Here is an 11,442-nt window from a genome sequence, read left to right on the forward strand (position 1 = left end):
ATATATATATATATCTTTCTTCTTAAAGACAGTTCCACTGATCTACAGTACAAAACAGATGCTATTTATTGATTATATTCTACAACGGTCTGCCATACAAGATGGGAGGAAACAGAGCAAATCTATTTAGCATATTAGGCGCGTGCTGTGAGAAGTGAGCCAATCAGGTCCACGTATGCAGCAAACCACGCCCGCGCGGCAAGTCGTCTCGCGCGCCTCGAGCGCGTTGTTCAGGCGCGATAAAAGTTGAAGGTTTTCAGTTTGTGTTTGCTTTCGAAGACGCTACCAGTGTTTTCTCCTTTTTTTTAAAATTTAGTTTTTAATCAAGCCGGCACTGGGACCACCGAGGGAGCTGCCGAGTCCCCTCAAAGCGAACTGTGACGCGGGGAGAAGCGAGCAGCCGCCCCGCTGGGTGTAAAGTTCGGGCTAGCAGCCGCAGCTCCGGCTAATACATTTAGCAGGTAGGTTTGGTGACAATGGCAGCGCTGTGTCATCCTCGACGCGCCTTGGTGGAAATACCCGCTCCACAGCCCAAAATTGCAGGTGGGTCCTCCCTCTGTTCTTATTAGTTTTACCTTTTAAAACCACTAATTGCGCTGTGAACTCCACACTGCGCTAATGCTAACGATATCTCGATGCGCGCGCACCCAGACGCCATCAGGTCACTTGACATTGATCGAATTATCTTTTGATTTGTAACGTGTTTAAATATAAGTTCACCCACTGTTCGTGCTTTGAAAGAAGTGGCAAAGTTCTCGTAAGGCTCAGCAGAAGTTGTTGCGTTTTTCAAAGTTTTTAATATTTTTTTTAATCTTTTTTTATTTTATTTTGCAGCTCAAATGAGAAGATCCTATTTAGAAATCCTGAGTGCTCGTTTAAGCCCATCATCTCCCCCAAGAGCCAGAAACCCAAACACCAAGCGGGCTCACTCATGTAAGTCAATAAAACCTGTTCAACCTACAAACTAGCTTTTTGTTCTTTTACCTCATTCTTAGGTTCTTCTGTAGTTTGTGTGTCGTTCGCATCACATGTGGTACATGAGGTGGAACGAAACGAGTCCCTGTTCGCTGGTGAAGATTCTCAGTCATCCAGGACACGGTCAATTCAACAAAGAGTTCAAGACAAAAACAACTGGACTTGATTCGTAACGGAGCACGTTTTGATTCTCATCCGAGGAACTTTCTCAATTCAAAGAACAGGGTCGGTGTTGCCAGATGTTGCGAAAAAAACAAGCAGCCAGCTCTATGAAAACGAGCCCAACTGGCAACCCACATTGTGTCAAACAGAGGCCATTTTTAAACGGTATAAACATATTTTATTATGGCATTACTTATAAACAGCAAAGCTACGCTAAACACTTTAAATAACATACTTTTAACCTCTGATCGGGTGGCACGTCGATTGAGTCATTAATAGGAATGCACGATCCACATTTTTTAACTTCCGATCCCGATACCAAAATCTGGATATCAATCGATACCGTCCCGATATCATCATCGTTATTGATTTTATATGAGGCTGTAATAATCGCCTCAAGTACAGTTTGTACAAATATATGCATGCATGTCCAAAAAGGCAACTTGAGGTAAGTTTTTATTAATGTTGGATAAGTTTCAAAGTTATAATTAAATCCTGCTAACACAAAACATGTTTGTTTTTATTCCTAGCTTTAAAGTGATTAGTTGGCTTCAAACATCTAAGTTCATGGCTTAAACCAGCACAGACATATTCTTTTTAGTATTTTTCAATTCATATGCTTTTTATGATTTACTGTTGTACTGATAAATATCTCCTGGAGGGTAAACTATATCTTGGCTGCAAGTATCGAGATGAGAAATCTTTTGTTTTCTACAACTGATAGCAGTCGGTCATTAATTACGATGAAGTTTAGCAACTTCTCGGTAAACATTCGAGCTCGGGGGCTTCAGCGGTGTTTTGTTCTCGTTCAGTCCGAAGCAGGCGGTCTGATTTCGGTCAGCCGCGCTCAGTCTGACCCTCGTCCGAGACGGGCAGACTGAGGATGAGTAAGCCACAAAAGTTCATAGCTAAGGAGGCTGGCTGTTCACAGAGCGCTGTGTCCAAGCATATCAATGGGAAGTCTAGTGGAAGGGCAAAATGTGGCAGGAGAAGATGCACCAGCAAGAGAGATGACCGTGGGCTTCTGGGGATTATCAAACAGAGAAGATTGCAGAGATCCAGAAAGAGTGGAATGAGGCGGGAGCCACGGCTTCAAAAACCACCACATTCAGACACATCCAGGAGATGGACTACAACTGTCGGGTTCCTCTGTCCTCTTTTCCGATGAAAGTAAAGTGTGCCTTTCATTCAGAAATCAAGGTCCAAGGGTTTGGAGGAAGAAGGGTGAGGAACAGAACCCATACTGCTTGAGGTCCAGTGTGAAATATTCACAGTCACTCATGGTTTGGGGTGCAATGTCCAGTGCAGGTGTTGGTAAACTCTGCTTTCTTGAGTCCAAGTTCACCGCAACAGTCTACCAGAATGTTTTGGAGGACTTCATGATTCCTTCTGCTGAGGATCTGTATGGAGATGCAGAGTTCATCTTCCAGCAGGACCTGGCCCCTGTCCATGCCGCCAGAAGCACCAAACCTGGTTTGATGCCACAGTGCTTGACTGGCCAGCCAACTCACTGGACCTAAACCCCATTGAGAAACTATGGAGTATTCTCAAGAGGAACGTGAGAAGCACCAGACCCAACAACAAAGAGGAGCTGACGGCATCAAGGAAATCTGGGCTTCCATAACTCCCAGTCAATGCCACAGGCTGGTTGTCTCAATGCCACATTAAGACAAAAGGGATTCCCAACCAAGTATTGAAGATTGACGTCATTTTGAAAGCACCATATTTTGATTGATTTGTTGTGATCCTAATTTTTTTTTTTTCTTCTGTAAAAACTGAGAAGTGTGGGCTGATGTCTTCACATTATTCTAATTTTTTTTTTTTTTTTAATCCTGTATTTGTGGGTTTCATGAGCTGGAAGACTAAATTATGTAAAAATAAACAAATGAAATTGTTTAAATTCTGGGCGCCCTGAATCTATCGTCTATTAAATATTAACTTTTTGAATGGAACTATGGAAGTTTAACAACTTTTCCATGATATTCAAATGTTTTGGAAAGGGTCTGTATAGTTTTCAGTATATGAATTTGTAGGTTGTAAGGTTGATTTATATGAATGTATGTATTCTTACTGTACTTTGAGTGATGAATTGTATTTTAATGAGTAGAAATGCCCAACCCAGAACTGGAGTTATGAATTATCTCTTTGTGCAACGCATCAGCCACAGACTTGTTCTGTTCTGTTTATGTACATTGTCCCCGTCAAATAAACTAATAATAATAATTTCTGTTTTCCTTGTTAAAACCTATATTTGCCAGTATAAGCATTCAAATTTTATACATTTGTTCAAACTTACACCTGTCCCCAAAAATCCAACAACAAAAAATGTTTGACGCCAATTATTTGGAAAAATATAATTTCTGTTGAACTCATCCCTTTGTTTTAATCCAAACCGGCTGTTATTTGAAATGGTCGTTTACGTCCCTCTGATGAACTTGAGATTACTTCTACAGAAACGGCCCGTTGAGTTCCAGTTCCGTTTAACCGGGTCACGTGTTCTGTTTCAGTGGACTTGTCGATTGATGGGATGTGGAGAGAGAGAATAGTTGGCCAGGGTGAAAAGACGGATGAACACCGTACCCCACTTTCCAAACAGCAGCTTGTTCAGCTGATCAGATCCATCATCCTAATCGAAAAGGTACTCCGTCTGTTTAATGACCCTGTCGTGTTTGGACAAAACTATCCGTTGGGTGCGGCTCTCCATAGACTGATGCGCTGCTGCTTCTGTAGAGTCACGAGCCGAGGGTCATGACTTCAGACCTGAAGCTGCGACAGGAGGATCTACAGCTAAAGAAGGCAAACGTGTATAGATCCATACCGTACTCGCGGTTTGGCTCCAACAGGGATGCCCACTGTTACAGAAAGGCCTACCCTCATCTGCTGGCATTCAAAGTAAGTCAGTGTTATAATTAGATCATTTATACTTGGAACCTAACGTTGGTGTCCCCAATTCTTTAAGACCAGGTTTTTAAACTCTGCTCCACAGGATACCGCCGTGAACATCGGTTCTCCTTGTGTTCTGCTAATTCTTTCTCCTCGTTAGGTTTCATGTCAGGAGTGGGGCCAAGTTCTGCTGAGGAACAAAGAGTGGGACGCCGTGTTGGAGCACTCCTTGATGGCGTGGCGATACACCAGCGAGTTGCCGCAGTGGGACACGGCGAGCCACAACGCGCTGCGGGAACAGTGCTACGGGGTTCTGGCTGCTCACAGTCTCGCCGCTCTCCAGCACTACAGGCCCGACGCCGTCGGGGGACGTGAGCTGCTCAGGAGGTACCGCTCAGCCTTTTAATGCCGCTCAAACTGCCCTCGTGGAAAACGGCTTATGTGCTGAAATAACTTCTCAAAAGCACTTTGACTCTTTAAAATGTTAAAACTTGCACTCATCTCCAAGACCATAGGGCAAGCCAAACTTTTAGGTGACTACAAATGGCGTTTAAGGCATTTCCTGTTGGAACTAGTTCTGATGAGTTGTCAGTCAGCTGAAAGAAAGCAACACAAACTTCCTGATTTCATTTAGCTGCCTGCAGACTGTAAGTTTTCAAATCTTTTAGGTGTTTATTAGTGTACAAGTCTTTGGAACAGTGTGTTTTTTCCTCTTTAGTCTCTAGAATTAAGACATTTGAAGTATTTCTGCAGCTAAACTAAGTTTCAGAGTGTTAAGTCTTGCATAGCTGCTGAAGTTCACATTTCCTTACATTGGATGTTTTTGTTCCCAAAGTTAAGTTTTTTTTAAACATTTCAGCCTAATTGACGTGTGCTAAATTGACTGAATATGATTTAACGGGTCGCTGATTTGTTTTTCTTTCTTTCCAGGTTTAAGATGGCTCAGCTGCAAAGCCAGTCCATTGTTCCTTGTGTTCAGGAACTACACAGGATCGTGGGGACGTTTTCATAATTTTCTTTTAGGTACAAAGAGACGTGAAAATCCCGATCAACACTTGGTCAGAAAAAAATCTCATCTGTGTTAAACGGCTGAACGTATATTTGACAAAGTTGCCTGGAAAATCCACCACTTGAAGACTTTATACCGAGGTCTGTTGCTTACAGACATACGGGTAAAAAAGGTGCCTCAAAATGCAAACTGTTCTTTTAACTGCAAGTTATCTTCAACTTATCTGACGAGGTTGAGTCAGGTCATCTGGGCGGATGACTCAGTCATCTGGACTCGGGCTTTAAAATAGCACCTTCTCACAGTGGATCAACCAGTTTGGTGCTGATAGCCAAAACTAGTTGTTCACATGTAAAAGAAAGGAAGACCACAATCCTAAAAGTTGATCATTAGGGCCCTAACAATTGGTTGTTAGAGCCTTAACAATTGGTCGTCAGAGGCCTGACAGTTGGCCGTTAGGGGCCCTGACAGTTGGTCGTTGGGAGCCTTGACCGTTGGGAGCCCTGACAGTTGGTCGTTAGATCCTTGACCGTTGGTCGTTAGAGCCTTGACAGTTGGTTGTTGGGAGCCCTGACAGTTGGTCGTTGGGAGCCCTGACCGTTGCTCGTTAGAGCCCTGACCGTTGGTCGTTAGGAGCCCTGACAGGTGGTCGTTAGGAGCCCTGACAGGTGGTCGTTATAGTCTTGACCCTTGGTCGTTAGAGCCCTGATGGCTGCTTGTTATTCACAGAGGGTTGAGTGATGCAGTAACAGCATTGTAAGAGGGTGACAGTTGAACATGGAGGCCCCGCCCCTGTTTAAACTTGAATGGTGGCTCAGTTGGTAGAGCTGTTGCCTCTCAGCAAGTAGGTCGCCGGTTCCTTCACTCCTTTCAAACCATCCATCCATCCATTTTCTTCCGCTTATCCGGGGTCGGGTCGCGGGGGTAGTAGCAGCCTAAGTAGGGAGGCCCAGACTTCCCTCTCCCCAGCCACTTGGGCCAGCTCTTCCGGGGGAATCCCGAGGCGTTCCCAGGCCAGCCGAGAAACATAGTCCCTCCAGCGTGTCCTGGGTCTTCCTCTGGGCCTCCTTCCGGTGGGACGTGTCCGGAACACCTCACCAGGGAGGCGTCCAGAAGGCATCCTAAACAGATGCCCGAGCCACCTCAACTGGCTACTCTCGACGTGGAGAAGCAGCGGCTCTACTCCGAGTCCCTCCCGGATGATCGAGCTTCTCACCCTGTCTCTAAGGGAGAGCCCAGACACCCTGCGGAGAAAACTCATTTCGGCCGCTTGTATCCGAGATCTCATTCTTTCGGTCACAACCCAAAGCTCGTGACCATAGATGAGGGTGGGAACGTAGATCGATCGGTAAATTGAGAGCTTCGCCTTTTGACTCAGCTCTCTCTTCACCACAACAGACCTGTACAGCGCCCGCTTCACTGCAGACGCTGCACCTATCCGCCTATCGATCTCACGCTCCATTTTTCCCTCATTCGTGAACAAGACCCCAAGATACTTAAACTCCTCCACTTGGGGTAGGACCTCCTCCCTGACTCAGAGAGGGCACTCTACCCTTTTCCGGCTCAAGACCATGTCCTCGGATTTGGAGGAACTGATCTTCATCCCGGCCGCATCGCATTCGGCTGCGAACCGCTCCAGCGAAAGCTGTAGATCACGATCTGATGAAGCCATTAAGACCACATCATCTGCAAAAAGCAGAGACTCAATCCTAAGGCCACCAAAACGGATCCCCTCAACACCTTGGCTGCGCCTAGAAATTCTGTCCATAAAAGTTATGAACAGAATCGTTGACAAAGGGCAACCTTGGCGGAGTTCAACTCTCACTGGGAACAAGCCCGACTTACTGCCGGCGATGCGGACCAGGCTCTGACACCGGTCATACAGGGACCTAACAGCCCGTATCAAAGGGCCCGGTACCCCATACTCCCAGAGTACCCCCCACAGGGCCCCCCGAGGGACGCCGTCGAACGCCTTCTCCAAGTCCACAAAGCACATGTAGACTGGTTGGGCAAACTCACGCACCCTCCAGGACCCTGCTGAGAGTGTAGAGCTGGTCCAGTGTTCCACGGCCAGGACGAAAACCGCACTGTTCCTCCTGAATCCGAGGTTCGACTATCCGACGGACCGGACTCTCCTTTCAAACCAGCATTCCTCTATCAAGAATGTGATATGAGAGAAACGTTGGTTTGAAAGAGGAGTGAAAGAAGCCATCTTGTGAAGAGAACCCATCCATCATTAAATGGGTAGAGGCCTCCGTGTCCACCTGTCCCCCTCTTACAATGCTGTTATTTCTAGTACCACTCAGCCCTCTGTAAATGGCAAGCGGCCATCAAGGTGCTAACGATCAGTTGTTAGGCCGATGACCCTTTTATGCGTGAACAGCTATTTCTGGCTGTCGGTGGCAAACTGGTTGATCCCCTATGAGAAGGTGCTATTTATAAGACTGAGTTTGTTGCAGCTCCTCAGACTGACGAAGACGAAACGTTTAAACAAAGAAGAATCCATCCAGAGGACCTGACTTAACCCTGTTAGGTTTATCTACCTGGATTATTGAGCATGAATCAGGATATTTCAACTTGGGGTCACATTTATACACAACTAGTTATTGTAAAGCTTCTCACAAGTAGTCCTTCCAAAAACAAGATTTTATTTTTATAAACATAGCCTATAGTTTGCATTGATAACTGAGATAAAACAAAAACCAACTGGCCTTATCTGGTGCTATATATTTGATTGTGTATATGTAGGTTTTTATTGTTCCGATACTTGAAACTGATGTGAAACTTGACTGTTTTTCTAAAAAACACCTGAATTGCACAGTCGCTGTTTTGTCCTGAAAACTTGAACTTGTTTGATAAGAGATAATTTAAATAAAGTTGACTTGAACTGCAGAAAACACTTTCTGTTTTACTTTCGTGAAGATTCAAGAGCAAATATTTGTCGTCGACACCCCTCAGCACAATTTCTATAGTTAAGTGAGTCGCTTCGTATTTTTATCAAGATAGGAATACAGTATTGTCCTTTTTTAGTTTAAATACAATCACCAACTCATAGAGTAAAAGATAAGTAATATAAATGTATATTTATGCTTGCATTTTAGTGTGGTTTGAAAAATGAGAAATATAATTTCAAAAGACTTCAAAATAAACCACAGCAGATAAAGATGTACAATTTTCTGCTCCATCTTCTGAAGTTCTCCTAGTACTCCACCAGGTGGAACTCACGCAGCGCTTTTCCACAACGGCTCAGTTCTGTGGTTTCAGCATCAACATTGTCGTCTCTGGTGAAGCGGCTGTTGCCATGACACTTGAGCTATGATTAAAAAAGTTTTGAATGCTGGTTAAGGTTAATAAATTAACATTTGAAAGGCTGCTGGCTGATTAGGAGACTTCCTTCGGTATGAACCTTTTCTTTTCCCAGTAATGTCAATAGCAACCTATAGCTGTTATGTCAGCTCCTGTCAAATCAATACTAGACGCGTGTTTCCATGGCAGTGTAGTAATATTAGTGTATAGGGTCTTGTAAATGTGGCAACCTGCTCATATTGTTTTAATTCGTCACATGAAGGTTAATTTGGACCTGGTGGGCCTCATGACCTATGACATGACAAGCCTCATCACAAAGTTCCTGAAGTCTGGAAATCTGCATTCGTTCTTCCATTGTTAAAAGAAGGTGAGTCCTCAATCGTGAACAATTCTAGACCCATCTCAAAATTATGTATTTTAGCAGAAGTGTTTGAAAAGTTGGTCTTCTATCAATTGAAATTTTTATAAATCTTTTAAATCCTTTTCAGTTAAGGTTTGGGAAGCAGCACAGCACTGCAACTGCTGCTCTAAAAGTTGTAAATGGTGTGTTTGAGGCACTGGATTCTAAGGGTGTACCCCAGGGCTCTGTCTTGGGTCCCATCTTATTTACAGTTTACTGCACTGTGTGGAAAATTAGCAAAATGCCTCCTACGTGCCTATTTACAAGCAGCACACTCTCATAGTGGACTAACTAAAAAACTGTTTGGCCCACTATGGGAGTGTGTGGGACTGTTTGTTGGTAGCTCCTTGGGTTGATGAAGTACTTTGGATGAAGGATTAAACGGCAAAAAAAAAAAAAAGTCCAGATGACCTGACTGAACTTTGTTGGATCGTGTAACATATTCTGATTGTAAGTTTTCACAAGTTTAGTCGACAGTTTTTGTGGCATATCCCCCCCGAAAATGATACCAAGAACGTTAGAAGTCCTCAGTGTTTGCACACAATACAGCTTCAGTAGTTTGGTAAATTCAGGGTATGTCTCTACACCAAGGTGGGAAATTAGCAAAATTAATACTTATTGTTTTTCATAGTGCTTTACATATTCTAGATTGATAAAATTGTGGTTTCCCAACTAAAAAGATAATTTGTCAAAACAAGGAGTCTTATCGTGTTCGATCACTTCTGCTTTTATTTTATTGAGCGTATACTAATGACCACAACAACATTGTAGCTTGTTTTTTAATTTGACTTATGTCTTGATCCTGTCATTAAACTTAAGTTGTGTGCTGGACAGATTTGTTAAAGGGAAATTCAGAAGATTCTCCCTTTTTTTTTGTTTTGATGTGTTGAAATTATCGCCTAAGGTTGTGACATGGGTTGTCGTCGTCGTCTGTTTCTTCGGCTCGTCTGAACAGGGATATTTCAAAATAACACAAATACCCATTCATATCCCATGTATTTTTATAGGGGTACAGTAGAATAGAATATATTTATTTACTTGAGTCAGTTATTTTTAATGTACATCCATCCAAAGGTGGATGGTATAGTCTAACCCCCGTAAACGTTCAACACTTCTTCACCCCATCAGTGGCCAGGGTCACAAATTATAGTCGAAGGTTACGGGTCATTGCCATAGATAACTGAATTGCTGTATAATAATTTGTCCACGGGTATGCCATATGCAGAAATCCTTTTATTTTTAGGTTGAGACAACCTGTTGGATTTTACATAGTTGCAATCTCAGAATCAGCTTATTGTCATTGCACAGAAGCACAACTAAATTTCTTTTCAGTACAGCCCATCTAAATAAACACAAACAACGAAATGTAGACATGGGTAGGCGGGGTGCCTAAGGCTGCAGCCTACATGAGAGGTGCTGCCTTTTTTGGTAGATAAGGAAAGGGACCACTAGGAAAGAGGAGGTAAAAAAAAAAAAATCACACGTTTGAGGTTGCAAAAAAGCCTCGGCACAAAAATAGCAACATACATAGACAGACATAAAGTTCACAGGACAAAGAGCAGAGCAGGGGAAGGAGTGGGAGGAAAAAGCATCCGCCTTCACCGAGAGCAAGAATGAAAAGCATCTGCGATCTTGTTGGGGAAAGTGGAAAGGCTTAGAAAATCCTTTAGTTTTTTTCAAGGTTGCCTTTATTATGATCAGACAATCACAACTTGTGACAAACAGCCCCAATTGTCTGCTTGTTTGCTGTAGCTGTACGTTTCATCGTTACTGTTAGACTCGAAACAGCAAAACTTTTTGTTTCTTAAGTTTTGGTGGAGATTTAAATGGACATTTCTGAACATAAAGAGAAACATCCCTGAAACGTTCCCATCCATTTAATACCAAACCATAAACACAATATGAAGCAAAATTTAGATTACCGTACTTTCCGCCGTACGCGTCGCACCGCCGTATAAGTTGCATCAGTCCAAATATGTTTCATAAAGTGGGGGGGAAAAACACGGCTTTGCCTTATAAGTCGCATCTATTATGCATTGACGCTGACGTATCGCGTTTGTTATGCGTCACCGCTTTCCACCCGGAAATGTGAGCTGGTGTTGTGCCAAAAATCGATTCGTTGCCAAATGGCGGCCGTGGGAGCACTTTAACAAGAATTTAACAAGATTAAAGCTTAAAAAAAAAATCAAAATTATAGTAAAGATGCGTCTCAGTCTATTCCTTAATTAACGCACTTTTGACGGTTAAATCAGTTGCATTTCAAAAGCCAATTCACGGCTGCGGGAGCGTGTAGAGGGAGGACTCTGTGCATTTCTTAGAAATTTACTAAGATAACTTAAAAACAATTATTTGTTTGCTCGACATTATAGCAAAGGTGTGTCTCAGTTGAACTTTCAGCTGCATTCCACCTGGGCGGCGTGGTGAAATGCAGCTGATTTGACGTTTGCTCCAGGAGTTCCAATGCGAGAAGAAGGTGGCATGGTATGGCAAGCCAAGTGTCATTAATAGCCACTTTTGCCTATTAATGAGACACTTTGCTTGCCATATGACTTGAGTGCCCCCTAGCGGCTGAAAATGGTAGTGTCCAATATTTTCCATGTCAGAATGAATGAAATGGTCAGATCTCAGCCAAAAATTGGTTTATAAATATGGGGGGAAAAAAACTTATTAGTCGCTTGGATGTATAAGGCGCATGCTAATTTATGCAAAA

At 43.3% G+C, this 11,442-nt stretch overlaps 1 long non-coding RNA gene across 1 annotated transcript; it reads left to right on the forward strand.

Moving 5' to 3' along the window:
- Window positions 1-841: 841 nt before the first annotated feature.
- On the forward strand, window positions 842-3,922 carry LOC119428948. The gene is made up of 3 exons (XR_005187727.1): window positions 842-933; window positions 3,645-3,775; window positions 3,868-3,922. It is a non-coding gene; the product is annotated as an uncharacterized LOC119428948 (long non-coding RNA).
- Window positions 3,923-11,442: the final 7,520 nt, after the last annotated feature.

Source organism: Nematolebias whitei, chromosome 23 (assembly GCF_014905685.2).
Source record: "Nematolebias whitei isolate Nwh7 chromosome 23, NemWhi1, whole genome shotgun sequence".
NCBI lineage: Eukaryota > Metazoa > Chordata > Actinopteri > Cyprinodontiformes > Rivulidae > Nematolebias > Nematolebias whitei.